We start from the raw sequence: 14,952 nt of genomic DNA, 5'->3' as shown, positions 1-14,952 counted from the left end.
ATGAACTCAAATTCATGAACTTAAATATGATTTGGAAGGAGTTACATTCTTTGAGCCCCAATTTGTTTATCTGTCAAGTGGTAATATCAACTTTACAAATTTAATAGGATTAAGTTTGATAGTGTGTGAAAACACACAGGAATCAGAAAAAGTGTTATTAGGGATTTGTCTAGTTTTGTTGTGGTTTACTGTAATCTAATTGCTTTAAAATAAGGTGGGGGACACCTGGGTGGCTCAGTCGATGAAGCGTCCGACTCTTGATTTCACCTCAGGACTTGATCTTAGGGTCGTGATTTCAAGCCCTGTGTTGAGCTCCACATCCAGTGTGGAACCTACTGAAAAAAACTAAGGTCTGGGGCTCCAACTGGGAAGGCAAACAGTTCAAATCCCAGGTCTGTCACTAGTTGCGTGACTCTGGGAAAGGTACTTTTGTGCTCCTAGTATTTCCTTATTTGTAAAATGGAAATAGTAATAATGTGTTCAGAAGCCTGTGTGAAGATTAAATAATGGTGTGCACAGTTTAATATGGTGGCTGGACTTGGAAGTGCTTTCTTTGTTCGCTCAAATTCCCAGAGACGCAGATGCTAAGAGGGGATTAGATGTGCTAGAGGTTTATTGGGGAAAAGGCCCCTGAAGGATAAAGGAGAGGGAGCAAGAGTAGGAGGGAAGTGCCTTCAGGCCTCAATGCAGGTCAGACAACCCGTGAAAAAAGAGAAGGAAAGGAGGAAGGGAGAGAAGAAGAGTGAGAAGAATGTCAAACTGCCGCACTATTCGAAGAAAGCTTCAGCGGGCCAATGGGGAATATGTGTTCCAAAGTCATCCGTTAGAGGAATCCCATGTTCCCACAGTGCTCAATATAATGTTAGCTATTAGTAAAAACAATTGATAGTTGTCACATGCTGTAATTTACAAGCGTTTAAATTTCAACTCTTGACTTTTACTGCCGGCCCCAACCTCTAAGAAAGGTACAATCCCAGCCAGCCAGTGACATCATTAACATTTGAGGCACATGTTCTTAGAGGAACAACTTCTTATATTTTATAGTATACTTTCGTTAGCCAGAGAGCAGCTAAGGAATCAAAAGTTCCAAATAACAGTTGGAAATAAAACATTAGCTAAGCAACTGATTTTTCAACATTAGGTAGTTAAATAATATGCTGTTTAAATTTCTAAATTCAGGTAGCCAATAAATAAACAGTCCCAAAAACCTGAGTAGTGTTAATATCCATCGCTTGACTATTAGCCCAAACGTGAATATCCCTTTTTCTTCCTCCCAAAGATACCTCTGTGGTTAAAAAGGTCATGATATTAGACTTTTGTAGATCACCCCTAGCCTCTTTTGTTGTTCTTACTAAGCAATTGTAGACATCAATCAATTCAATGCTTTTCAAGTGGCCAGTTAGAATCCATCAATTTGGTGAGTACTAGCCTGTGTTTTTATTTCAGATGTATGTGACTTTAGGATTCGAATATAAAATGTCGTTACTGTGAATGTTACTGTGAATTAGAGTCGAATTTTCAAAGCAGGAGATTTAGACTAACTTTTTTATCTTACAAATGAAGACTAAAAAGGTAGTTTAACTTGCCCAGATAACTCAGGAAACATGTGACCTGAGCCAAAAGTTAGGTCTTAAGAATCTAAATTTAGGGCTCTTTTTGACCATGCTTCCAAGAAAAGACTTATTGTTTGCTCTATTTAGGGGACATAATTGCTCTATTTTCTAGTTGGTTAATATGGCCGTCCTTTTCTGTCACATTATTTGTTTGCTAAGATTTACTGAAAAGGCTCTTCTCTGACTCTGACCGTTCAGTGTCAGAGCGGTTGTACAGCTGAAGTTGTTTCTAGCAGTTAGTAGCCATGCCACGTCACCTGAATTTACTTTCCATTTTCCCTTTGGGGAACTGCAGCTAATCCAACAGTGTAAGTCTGGAGTTTACCTAATTTAAACTGAGGAGTGATAGGAGCTATTTTGAGGAGCATTCTACTGAAGAAGTCTTAATTTTTACTAATACCAGTGAATATTATTCTGTGCTTCATTGTCATGACATTCTTTACCCCTGTTCCTTGCTTTTTTAGACTTCAGCTCACTAAATAATATTTTTTAAATGCAATTGGTGTATAATCCACATGATAATTTATTCCTTTATAATTTCGTAAAACATCAATTACTTCCTTTTCTAACATATATTCGTAGCTGCCCTCAAAAATGCCTGTGGGCTACTTAGCTCCTCAAGGATGAACTCTGTCTGCTAATCACAGATTTGACTGGGAAAGAGTTTGGGAGTGGGGCTCTTTGTAAATGGAGCCCTCCTTCCATGCCCTGTTCTTACGTTGCCTTCTCGACCCTGGTATCAGTGAGGCTGCCTAAGTTTATTCCTTTGATATACTTTAATCTGATCATGATCTTTCTTGGACTTTCTCATTTATCTTCCTCAGCAGTTCTCAAACTTTTAGTTTAGGAGTCCTTTACACTCTTAAAAATTACTGTTGACCTCAGAGTTTTTGTGTATGTAATTCTATCTACTTATATTTATTATATTATTATATTTATTTATATTATATATATTATAAATTAAAATTAACTTTTAAAAAAGTAGTTAATTCAATAATAAAACCTTACATGTTAACATATAGAGCCTTTTAAAAAATGATTATATTTTCCCAAAGAAAGTTTTTGTGGAAGAGTGACATCATTTCATGTTCTTGCAGTGTCTTTAATGTCTGGCCTAAAGAAGAGAGTTGAATTCTCAGATCTGCTTCTCTAATCACACTGTTGTGATGTGTTGTTTTGGGTTGAAATAAGTGAACAAAATCCAAACTTATACAGATATAGTTGGAAAAGAAAGTATTTTAGTGACCTTTTCAGATAATTGTGAATGTTTTTCTTTGATCCTCCTATACACAAACTTACTAAGTGGTGGTTTCTTAAGGTTTAATTGCAATGTGATATCTGAAACCCTATCAGTGAACTTTTTGTAATCTGTAACTTTAAAATGTCCTTGGTCCATCTTGCACTTTTAATGACTCTTACAATCATGTGATTTTGTTATAAATGCATTGGTCATGTGGAAATATTGACTCCTTGAGGTAAAAGCTGATCTTCCAAATCTTAATGCATTTCATTATATGTTGTCAAAAAATCCTACTCGTTAACATTATCAGCAGTCGCATCAGGAAAATTTAAAAATATTGGGAAGCTGTCCATCTGACAATATGTGAATTGCCCAAAATTCTTATTTTTGCTTTGAAAACTCTAATTTTATCATTGACAGCAAATTGCTGTTTAAAGATTTCCTTGAAGTGAGAGCTCACTCAATTTGGTTGATTTTGAAAAAATGTGTGGTGTACTCCAAGGTTGAGCTAATAACATTACTAATTTTTACTGCTCATTGAAGACATTTTTAAGTAAACCTGGCTTTACTTTTTATTGTAGCTGTGTGGTGGTGAAAAAATAAGACTACCGTGGTAAGCAGGATAATAGCCCCCCTCCCCCAGATGCCTACATGCTGATCTCTGGAACCTGTGACTGTGTTAGGCTATAGTACAAAGAGGAATTAAAAGTTGCTAATCAGTTTACCTTAAAATAGTGAGATTATCCTGGATTATCCAAATCGGTCCAGTGTAATCACAATGGTTCTCAAAAGTGGAAGAAGGAGGCTGAAGAGGAATTCAGAGTAATCCAATATGAAAAGGATTCAACCCACAGAGCTAAATAGAAAATGAGGGAAGTGGGCCATGAGCCAAGGAATGAGAGCAGCTTCTAAAAGCTACAAAATGCAAGGAAACAATGCATCCTCTTCAGAGCTTCCGGAAAGGAATCCAACTCTCCTGACCATTTCCTTTTAGCCTGGTGAGACCCATTTTAAGACTTCTAACCTAGAGAACTGTAAGATAATATATTTCTGTGGTTTTGTGGCAGTGAATTTGTGGGAAGTAATTACAGCAGCAATAGAAAACTGATACAACTAATACAGTTTGGAGACTGCAGTCTGGGCCTGGGCATTATTGCTTTTGCGCTATTAGTACAACTAGTGAATGGCGTATGTCTTATTATTATGAAAATAGTTTTGAACTTTTGAACCCCGTGAAAGAATACTGGGACTCCATCAAAAATCTGTGTACCACACTTTGGCATCACTTTAACTTTTCCTTTGTGCTTCCTCTGTGTCAACAACTTGACGAGGTACTAAGATGTAAAAAATTAAGGCACAGAACAATCTTAATGAAGATTCAGTTGTAGGGCTCCTGGGTGCCTTAGTCGGTTAAGCGTCGGACTCTTGGCTTTGGTTCAGGCCATGATCTCATGGGTCATGGGATCCAGTGCCCTCCTCCCCCAGTGGGGAGTCGGCTTAAAGATTCTCTCCCTCTGTCCCTTCCCCCACTCATGTGAGCACACTTGTGCTCACTTGTGCTCGCTCTCTCTCTCTCTCACAAACAAAATCTTAAAAAGAAGATTCAGTTTAGTGGGTTGAGAGTTGTAAGCAAATCAGTGATTACAGATAGCACAGAATGACTGGTTCCCTAACTAGTATACTTAAGTAAAGAGACCTAAACCCTGTTTTCATGTGCTTTCAGTCTAGTGGGAGATATTACCAAAAAAATTACAAAATGCAAAGTGCTAGTAAGGAAATATTACCACTGATCGGATGAGGGAGAGATGTTTACATTCCCACTAGCAGATTAGGAGGGTTTTGGTTTCTCCACATCTTCTTGGATCCTTGTTACTGTCTGTCTTTTGATTATAGCCATTCCGGTGAGTTGTGAAGTGGTATCTTTTGTGGTCTTAATTTGCATTTATCTAATAATGCTGAGCATCATTTAACTTGTTGGCCATTTGTATATCTTCCTTGAAGAAATGTCTATTCAAATTCTTTGCCATTTTTAAATTGAATTACCTGCCATTTTATTGTTGAGCTGTAATAGTTCTTTATAGATTCTGGGATGCTGTTCCCTTATCAGATATTTGATTCGCAAACATTTTCTCCCATGCTGTAGATTGTTGTTTCACTTTATTGATGGTGTCCTTTGAACCACAGATTTTTAATTTTTATGAAATCCTGTTTACCTATTTTTTTTTTCTTTTGTTGATTATGTTTTGGTGTTTTATTTAAGAAACCATTGCCTAACCTAAGGTCAAGGAGAGTTTTACCAGTGATTTTTAAAAAAAATTTTCTATACTTCAGTGCTTATATTTAGGTGTTTGATCAATTTTGAGTTAATTTTTGTATATCTTGTGATGGAGGAGTCTGACAGTTCTTTTGCATGCTGGTATTCAGTTGTCTCACCAACATTTCTTGAAAAGACTTACCTTTACCTATTGAATTTTCTTGAAATTCTCATAAAAAATGAACTGGACATGTATGGGTTTATTACTGGACTATAAATTCTATTCCATTGATTATATATCTATCCTTAAGCCTATCCTATCACACAGCCTTGATTACTGAAATTCTGTAGTAAGCTTGGAAAAATGGGATATATGAGTTCTCTTTGTTTTTTTTCAAGATTGTTTTTGCTATTCTGGGTCCCTTGCATTTCCGTATGAATTTTAAGATCAGTTTGTTAATTTCTGCAAGATAAGCAGCTGAGATTTTGATAGATATTGCATTCATTCGGTACATTCATTTGAGAGGTATTGCCACTTTAACATTATTATATCTTTCTGGAGCACCTGGGTGGCTCAGCTGTTGGGCGTCTGCCTTCGGCTCAGGGCATGATCCCAGGGTCCTGGGGTCCAGGCCTTTGTTGGGCTCCCTGCTCAGCAGGAAGCCTACTTCTCCCTCTTACACTGCCCTTGCTTGTGTTCCCTCCCTCACTGTCTCTCTGTCAAATAAATAAATAAAATCTTTAAAAAAAAAATTATTATATTTTTCAGTCCATAAGACATGGACTTTTCATTTATTTAGGTCTAAGTCAGTTTTTTGAAACGAGGTTTTGTACTTCGAAATGAATGTCTTGTGCCCCTTTTGTTAAATTTTTCCAAAGTATTTCCTTCTACTTGTTGCTATTGTAAATGGAATTGTTCTCCTAACTTTTTCAAATTCATTTCACTTCAGTGCTAGCATATAGAAATACAGTTGATTTTCATTTATTAGTCAGATGTCTTCCAAACTTTGTTGAATGTATTTGTTAGCTCCAATACTTTTGATTTTTGGGGTTTTTTTTTTTTTTTTTAATTCCTTAGGGTTTCTACGTACGAGATCACGTCATCTGTAAGTGAAGATAGTTTTACTTCTTCCCTTCAAATCTGGATGCCTTTTATTTACTTTTCTTGCCTAATTGCCCTGACTAGAACTTCCAGTACAGTGTTGAATAGAAGAGTTAAAAATGGATCTTCTTGTCTTATTCCTGATGTTAAGGGGAAAGCTTTCAGCCTTTTACCATTAAGTATAAGGTCAACTGAGGGTTCTAGTCCTCGTTTGTGGAGTGTCTTTCACCATGAAAGGGTACTGGATTCGACACATTCTTCTTTCCATCTATTCAGAGCATCATGTAGTTTTTGTTCTTTATTCTGTTAATAAAGTGTATTACATTGATTCATTTTCTTGTGTTGATTCAACCTTACATTCCTGTGATGAATCTTACTTAGTCGTGGTGTATAATTCTTTTCACATCTTGTTGGATTCAGTTGGCTCTATTTTGTTTAGTGTTTTTGCCTCTATATTCATAAGGGCTATTGGTTTATAGTTTTCTTGTAATGCTTTTGTCTAGTTTTGGTATCTGGGTAATACTGGAATGAGAGAATGAGTTGGGAAGTGTTCTCTCCTCTTCTATTTTTCGGAAGAATTTGTGAAGGATTGATGTTAATTCTTCTTTAAATATTTGGTAGAATTCACCAATGAAACCACCTGGCCCTGGGCTTCTCTTTGGGGTAAGGTTTCTGATTATTTTCGGTCTCTTTGTTATAGATCTATGCATAATTTTTTTTTTTCTTAATTTTCAGTCATTTCAGTACTTGGTGTCTTTCTAGGAGTTTGTCTATTTCGTTTACATTATATAATTTAATGATATACAGTTGTTTATAGTATCCTTTTATAATCTATTTTTCTAATGTTAGTAATGTCCCCACTTTCATTCCTAATTTTAATAATTTAAATCATTCCTCTTTTTGGGAGGGAGTCAGTCTAGCTAAAGGTTTGTTAACTTTGTTCACCTTTTCAAAGATTCAACTTTAGTTTCATTGATTTTTCTCTGTTTTTTTTCTCTTCTCTTTTTATTTACTCAAATCGAATCTTTATTGTTTCCTTCTGCTTGCTTTGTGTTTAGCTTGCTCTTTTTCTATTTTCTGAAGGTTGAGGGTTAAGGTATTGATTTTAGATCTTTTTCAATATAGGTTTTTAGTCTGTAGTTTTATTTTCTTGTGATGTATCCGTTTGGCTTTGTTAGGGTAATACCGCCATTATAGAATGAGGAAGATTTCTTTCCTTTGTTTTCTGAAAGAGTCTGTGAAATGTTGTATTATTTCATTTTTTTTTTATTTCATAGAATCTACCATTGAAGCCTTTGGGACTTTGCTTTTCCTTGTGGGGAGATTTTGAATGATTATTTCATTGTCTTTACTTGTTTTAGGTCTATTCAATTTTCACATTACTTCTTAAGTCAGTTTTGGTCATTTATGTCTTTCTAAGAATGTGTCTATTTCATCTTTGTGTCTAATTTGTTAGCATAAAATTATTCATTGTGTTGTCTTACAATCCTTTTGATTTCTGTGGGTCAGTAGTGACATTTTCATTTGCTATTTTGGTAGTTTGTGTCTTTCTTCTTTCTTTAAAAAGATTTATTTATTTTAGAGAGAAAGAGAGTCTGCACGAGTGAGAGGAGGGGCAGAGGGAGAGGGAGAGAATCTTCAAGCAGACTCCCTGCTGATTGTGGAGCTTAGGTGGGACTTGATGATCTCACAGCCCTGAGGTTATGACCTGAGCCGGAATCAAGAGTCAGTCATTTAACTCACTGAGCTACCCAGGTGCCCCTGTTTTTTGTTCTGTTCTGTTTTGTTTTGTTTTTTAATTCTTGATCAATCTTGGTAACAGTTGGCAATTTTATTGATCTTTTCAAAGAACCAACTTTTGACTTTATCTGTTGCTTTTCTCTTTTCTGTTTCACTTATTTTTGCTGTAGTCTTCTGTGTTGCCTTTCTACACTGCTTTTTTTTTTTTTTTTCCGAGGTTTGAACTTGAGTAAGACATTTATAAAAACGTAGACAGGGGCAGTGTCCTCCCAAGCCCAGGTGCCATTAGGCACAGCACAAGAGACTTAAAACTCAACAGGGTGGAAGGCTGGACACTCAGGGTTTGGGAGTGTAGGCACCCCACATTTGGCTCAGGGATTTGGGGAGTAGAGTAAATAAAACCTACTTGGAAAAGAATTGGGGAAGAAAATTGCCTTCTGCAGGGGGAGGGACAGGAGAGATAGGGCCAGGGGCAGGAGCATTTCACATCACTAACCTAACTTGGAAAACTGCAAGGGACCATCTTTAACTGGTCTTAAGAGGAAGGCCTGATGGATGATGGGAGAATCCACAGAAGGGAAAAGGAGAGTGCACGTGGCTGGGAGGGGGCAACAGCCCCTTCCTTTTTGGGCACAGAAGGCAGCCAGGACACCAGGTCCAGGCAGTGACCTCACAAGGGCAGCGCAGTTTTTGCTGCTTACAGATCTCTCACTTGCCCTCACCCAGCTACTCATTCTGCTCGCTGGCAGGTGTAGGGCACTCTCCTGCACCGAGGGAGTGGATGGCTCTGCAGCCTGGGGTCCTGCCTCTTCTGTGTCCCTTCTCTTGGAGGCAGCACTAGCCTCTACCCCCTTGGCCTGGGGCTCCTGGCTCTCAGGGGGGACAACAGCCTTCCCTTCCTGGGCTGTGCCTTCCTCGCTGCAGGCACTGATCTCCCCCTGCACCTGCTCTTTGTCTGTGGATGAGGAAGCAGATGAATTATCCCCACCCTCCTTCAGATTTCTCTTGAAGGACAGTCCACTCAATTTGAAAGTCTTCTTGAAAGAGAATTTCTTCTTCTTTTTGGGGGTCTTCTTGGCTGGGGCATCCCCCTTGACTTCAGCGCCCTGGCTAGGCGGTGCTGGCTTGATGGCATCGCCAGTAGCCCCTGCCGCCTCCTCTGTTCTGTTCACAGGGGGCCACTACCCTTCACCCTTGGGGTATAAGTCTCCATTGCTTTTCACCTGGCCATTCTCCTGTCCTTTGGCCTTAGCTGAGGAATGCCTGCTGCCTCCTTGGTGGTAACGTTGCCCCATGGAGCTCTGGAGCTCTGGCTGCCCATGATGGGGGGTCTTCTGGGGTGCCCAGAGCCACTCTGGGCTCGAGCCACAGGGGATAGTTGTGCCAGGTGGGCCTGGTCGGCGGATGGGTGGGGCTCGCACCTGAGGGGGAGGGGGATGGGGTAGGGAGGAAACGAGCTGCACCCCCTCCGGCACTGGCGCCAACCCGCAAGCTGAGCCTGCCCACGCTACAGTGCCCTATACACTGCTTTCTGTGTATCCCATAAAATGTGACATGTTGTGTTTTGACCATAATTCAGTAACAAATTTTTTTAATCCCTGTGATTTCTTTTTTGACTTATTTAGAAGTGTATTCTTTAACTTCCAAATGTTGAGGATTTTCCAAGATTTCTTTCATTTATTGATTTCTAATTCTGTTCTACTCATAGAACATACTTTTTATGATCTTATTTAAAATTTATTGAGACTTATTTTATGACCTGGTATGTGGTCTATTTTAGAAAATATTTTTTGGCATTTGAAAAAAATGTGTATTGTGCCATCATCGCACGGCTATATGAGAGTTATGTTGAATAGGTGAATAATATTTTCTAATACTCTTGCTGATTTTCTCTTCTATCAGTTTTTGATAGGAGACTATTCAAATATCCAACTAACACATTCACATTTGCTCTATGTATGTAATTATTTGACCTAAGGAATACATGACTAGCTTGTTCCTCTCTGGTATCCATTGCACATTTTCTCAACCTTAGCCAAGAATATGTCTGCCCCAATTATGACCATGACCTTGGACTAATGGAGCTGTTTCCTCTCCCTGCTTGCTGATTTCTAAGATCCTCACTTCCACTGAAACACTGTTGGAGGTGAGCATAACCCGCCACTAAAGTTCAAGTTACCCCCTTTGACTTCAGCAAAGATGTTTCCAAGTCTTTTTTTTTTTTTTTTTTTTTTTTTTTTAGATTTTATTTATTCCTTTGAGAGAGAGCACAAGCAAGGGCAGCAGCAGGCAGAGGGAGAGGGAGAAGTGGGCTCCCTGCTGAGCAGGGGGCCTGATGTGGGGCTCGATTCTACAACCCTGAAGGCAAACACTTAACCAACTGAGCCACCCAGGTGTCCCCAGATGTTTCCAGTCTTAATGATGTTCCCCACCCTGGAAGAACCTCTGTACTGACTGAATTGGTGGTTGATGTTGATGAGAGAGGCCAGACCAGAATGTGACGGGGTCCCAGTGTTCTTATCTGAAGTTTAACAGTCTTCCAAATAAGCATGCTTCTCAAATTGTTATATCCCTTTGGTCAATTTCCAGAGCACTGAAATGATTGTATTTGTTAATTTTGTCTGGCTCTTTAGTTTCTTTTTGAAGAATATTTGTTGTTTGCACTCAGCCGTAGCTGGAAGTCCTACTTCTGGTTTTGTATTATGTATACATTGTTTTTCTTTTTTTTTTTTTTAAGATTTTATTTATTTATGTGACAGAGAGACAGCCAGCGAGAGAGGGAACACAGCAGGGGAGAGGGAGAGGAAGAAGCAGGCTCCCAGCCGAGGAGCCCGATGTGGGACTCGATCCCGAAACGCCGGGATCACGCCCTGAGCCGAAGGCAGACGCTTAACGACTGCGCTACCCAGGCGCCCCTATACATTGTTTTTCTTTACTCTCTGACAGTGATGGAAAATTTACATGTTCTATTAATTACTTTTGTGTCTGTTTTTCTTGGGGTAAATTTTGTTTTATATTGATCTCCAGTGTGGAAACAAAAAGAAGATGTTCTTCAGATGCCCAGTGGTTCTTGGCTGTGCATTCATACGAGAAAAGAGAAATTCAGGTATGCTGGATGTCAGCTAAAGGCCTGAATGAGGGCAGCTTTTCACTGGGGGCATCCATACCCATACTGCCTTTCCTCGTTTTCCAGACTGTTAATTCATTTCTTCAAACACAGCACTTATCCCATCTACTTATTTTTTTTTTTCTTATTCACAGTCAGATATTTAACTATGAAAGACAAAGTACATAGTTGCTTGTACAAAAAGGTAGGAGAGGGAAATTCAGGGTATTTTAGCTTCACTTCTTACTCCACGTTTCTGTCAGGGATATCAGGTCATTCCTTTAACTGCAGCACACGTTCTAGAGTTTGACTTTTCCTACTGTCTTTTTTCCATGAATGCTCTTCCATCTGTTACTTTGTATACTTTTGTAATGTTATTTCTCAATCTCTTCATTGTAATGGTTTACATCCTCTCCCTCAACCGACACATACCTTTACTATCTTTTAAGGGCGCCTCTGTTGGAGGGGGGAGGGAAAATGCATGTTGATCGATCTTCCTAACCAAAAATAATGTCCACATATTTTAAAATTTTTTTAAAGTAAACTCTACCCCAACGTGGAACTCAAACTCAGGACCCCAATATCAAGAGTCGCACGCTTCACGGATGGAGCCAGCTAGGCACCCCATGTCCACATATTTTTAAACAGTTGCAATAGAATGCATGCATGCTCTCTTGGGTCCTGTTTTCACTTCACCATTTCAGCATTTTCTGCATTGCTGTAAGTCTTCGTAATTACTGTTTGTAGTGGTACATGAGCACATTTTTAAAGAAGCAGTTTGTTGTGTTTTCATGATTACAGTGGTTATTACATTTTAGTTACTACCTCCTCTTTCTTTACCCTTTTTCCATCCTTGCCATCATGCCATTTACCTTTCCTCAGGTAACCAATGATAACAACATTGACAGTTTGTGAAGCAGGAAATCTTTGGAGCAGACCGGCATCATCATCAAAAAGGCGATTTCAGTTATTCATGGGTTTTCCAAGAAACCCTGTGATTTTAGCTATGAAGTGTGGATGACATGGTGTATCTCTCTAGTGGCATCCTAGCTTGGCATCTTCATCTTAGTTCTTGGGTGGAACTGAGCCACTTCTCCCTTTATAATTCCTGTTTCCCCTTTGTTCAAGTTCAGTTCCCAGAATGGCCAAGTTGACTATGAGGGTATTTCTGATGAAATAACGACTAGAAGTCGGTTTGAGTTAGTGGATGTTAGTAACATGTACGCGCTTGCGTATTAACCACAAGAGAAAGGCAAGAAGTCTGAGGACAATCAAGAAATGTCAAAAGAGGGGCGCCTGGGTGGTGCAGTCGTTGGGCGTCTGCCTTCGGCTCAGGGCGTGATCCCGGCGATCTGGGATCGAGCCCCACATTGGGCTCCTCTGCTGGGAGCTTGCTTCTTCCTCTCCCACTCCCCCTGCTTGTGTTCCCTCTCCCGCTGGCTGTCTCTCTGTCAAATAAATAAATAAAATCTTAAAAAAAAAAAAAAAAGAAATGTCAAAAGAAATATTTGGAAGCTTCTTCATAGTGGTTTTCTAGTCAATGGAGGCCTAACCAAGAGATCAGTTTTGCTGATTAAAGATAACAAGAGTCTTTTCTATTAAATAATTCATTTATTGTTTAACTTTTTTCTTTTTGTAAGACAACATAAAGAATTAAAAGCATAGGTTTTGAAACAAAGAAGTAAAACTCTATTTGTACATGATGTAAAACTAAAGAAAAAATATAAGAATAAGAGTTTGGCAAATATCCTGGATAAGAATATCAGTATACAAAAATTATACAAATACATATTTAAACAAAAAATTAAAACGCTTTTGCAAAGAGATACTGTTTATGCTAACATCAAAAATATGAAGTCCCAAGAATACATCTAACATAACAACAGATATGTGAAACTCCCATGGGAAACATAGTAAGGCATGATTGTGTGACAATAAGAACTCAGTAAGTGGAATGATACACCATACGCATAGCTTGCAAAACTCAACGTTTTACAGATGCTCAATTTAATCAACACGGTCTCAAATTCCTGTCGCATTTTGATGGTGAAGGGGGAATAATTGGCAGTAGATTCTAAAATTATATGGAAAGACAAAGGGCCAGTCGTCAAGAATAGCAACAGTGTACTGTGATGGAGGGAAAGACAAATAGACTGCCGAAAGTGTGGTCCATGGCTCCACAGTATTGGTGGCATTACCTAAAAGCTTCTTAGAAATACAGAATCCCAGGCTCCAACCACTGATCAACTAGAAATAGATCAGACTAAAATAGAATCAACTAAATAGAATCAGAATCTATTTTAACCAGATAATCCAAAAGAGTGAGAAAAAAACTGGTTTTAGTAAATTATTCTGGAAACTAAACTGGTAACTAAACAGGAAAAAAGGAATTGTATCGAAAGGCATTGCTTGTTTTATGGCTGCATCTCTCCTTTACTGTGTATAATCTACATTTATTCAGGAACGTTGGAAAAATCGGTGGAAAGGAAAGGAATGTTTGAATGTACATTTTCCTAGGTGCCTCAGTTATTCATGTGCCTATAATCTATGGGTCATCTTGTTAATAAGCTTTTCTTAGATACCCCAACTTTAGCATGTCTTTATATATTTCCAGCAACTCTCTACTCATGCCTGTATGTCAGAACTTAATGATAGCACTGTCACTACCAATGTAGACAAGTAATGTGACTATACCCCCTCCATTGTGACAGTGTTAAGTTTTATCTAATTATTTTATAGGTATATTTTGTATCTGTTGGGGAAAAAAACCCAGCTGAAGATAATAAAGAAAGAGCAGCTCTTTTACTGACCACTTGGAAGGAAATAATTTTCCACTTATTTGGGATTAGAAGACCAGCTCATTCTTTGAGTCTTCTGAAACAAAATTAGGTAAGAAATGTTTTTCTTCATATTTTGAATAATTTGTTCTCTGCCTGCTTGGTCTCCTTGAAGGCTTCTATAATTCTATGCCTTTGGCCTCCAAGAGAAATACAGTTAGCATTTTCCTTGAGGAAGTTACTGTGCCAGCCAGCTGTCAGCCTTATGATGGACCTGATCTCCACTGTCAGGGGAAGCACAATTCAATTTTAAACTAAGTCTTCTGCACAACAGTGCAGCAGGGCTGCCAGCATCTCTTTTTATGTACCTTTCTTTGAAATTCTGCCTTCTACCCAAACAGTATAGTTTTATTTTTAAATCCTTTGTGTGAGATAAAACCACCACTAACCGACTTTGCTTGTCTTTAGTTAAAAATCAATGAATCGAATGAAATAATCTGTATTTCTGCTCCTCTTTCTCATTTCTAGAAAATAAAGTACCCCTGCTTGTTTAACTTATGACTTGTCTAAACATGTTGAAAGCATTGACTATAAGGCATAACATTCAGACTCTGAAAGGGAACTGTGACAAGTTCAGTCTAAAGGGAAAAGAGGAATAATTTATAAAAGGTGCTGCAGATAATGATGCCAGCCAGTTATTTTAAAATGCATCCATCTCACCTTTTAATGAATTAGATTTGTCAACAGCAGATGTTTTATGCACCACTTCTAATAAAGTGGCATGCTAGGAATGCAGCGCTTTGAGGTTGGCTTCTTCAAAGCTTTAGGAGTATCTTCAATTCAAAGATTTTTTTTAAATAATAGATATTAAAAAGTATATTTAAATAATATTAAGGTTGTGACACAAACACCAAATGACAAAATTCAGGAGTTTCAAAGCAGACACTGACATGCCATCACTGTATTCGCATAGAAACTGTTTTTTTTAAATTAGGAGTGCAACAGACTCATTCGGGGATTGCGTGTCATTTTAACTTTAAATTCTCTTGTTGTTTTGGTTGGTGTCACAACCTTAACATCAGCTTTTCAAATAGGTTTCTACATTTCCTTTGGTTGGGTC

General features: G+C 38.4%; 1 protein-coding gene and 1 pseudogene across 5 annotated transcripts in view; one reads left to right on the top strand and one right to left on the bottom strand.

Moving 5' to 3' along the window:
- Positions 1 to 14,952, top strand: part of KIAA0825 (KIAA0825 ortholog) — a 376,584-nt gene that overhangs the window by 4,688 nt on the left and 356,944 nt on the right. For 3 of the 5 annotated variants that reach the window (XM_026498622.4, XM_044384011.3, XM_048220969.2), the window contains exon 2: positions 13,795 to 13,944. The gene's annotated coding sequence lies outside the window, so the exon portion shown is untranslated. Of the gene's footprint in view, positions 1 to 10,976; positions 11,056 to 13,794; positions 13,945 to 14,952 lie in introns of all 5 variants that reach the window. The other 2 variants (XM_057307500.1, XM_048220968.2) reach the window with 1 other exon arrangement.
- Positions 8,676 to 9,270, bottom strand: LOC113255091 (MARCKS-related protein-like; annotated as a pseudogene).

Source organism: Ursus arctos, unplaced genomic scaffold, assembly GCF_023065955.2.
Source record: "Ursus arctos isolate Adak ecotype North America unplaced genomic scaffold, UrsArc2.0 scaffold_5, whole genome shotgun sequence".
Taxonomy (NCBI): domain Eukaryota; kingdom Metazoa; phylum Chordata; class Mammalia; order Carnivora; family Ursidae; genus Ursus; species Ursus arctos.
The sequence above is the reverse complement of the archived record's forward strand: the minus strand, read 5'-3'. Positions and strand labels throughout refer to the sequence as shown.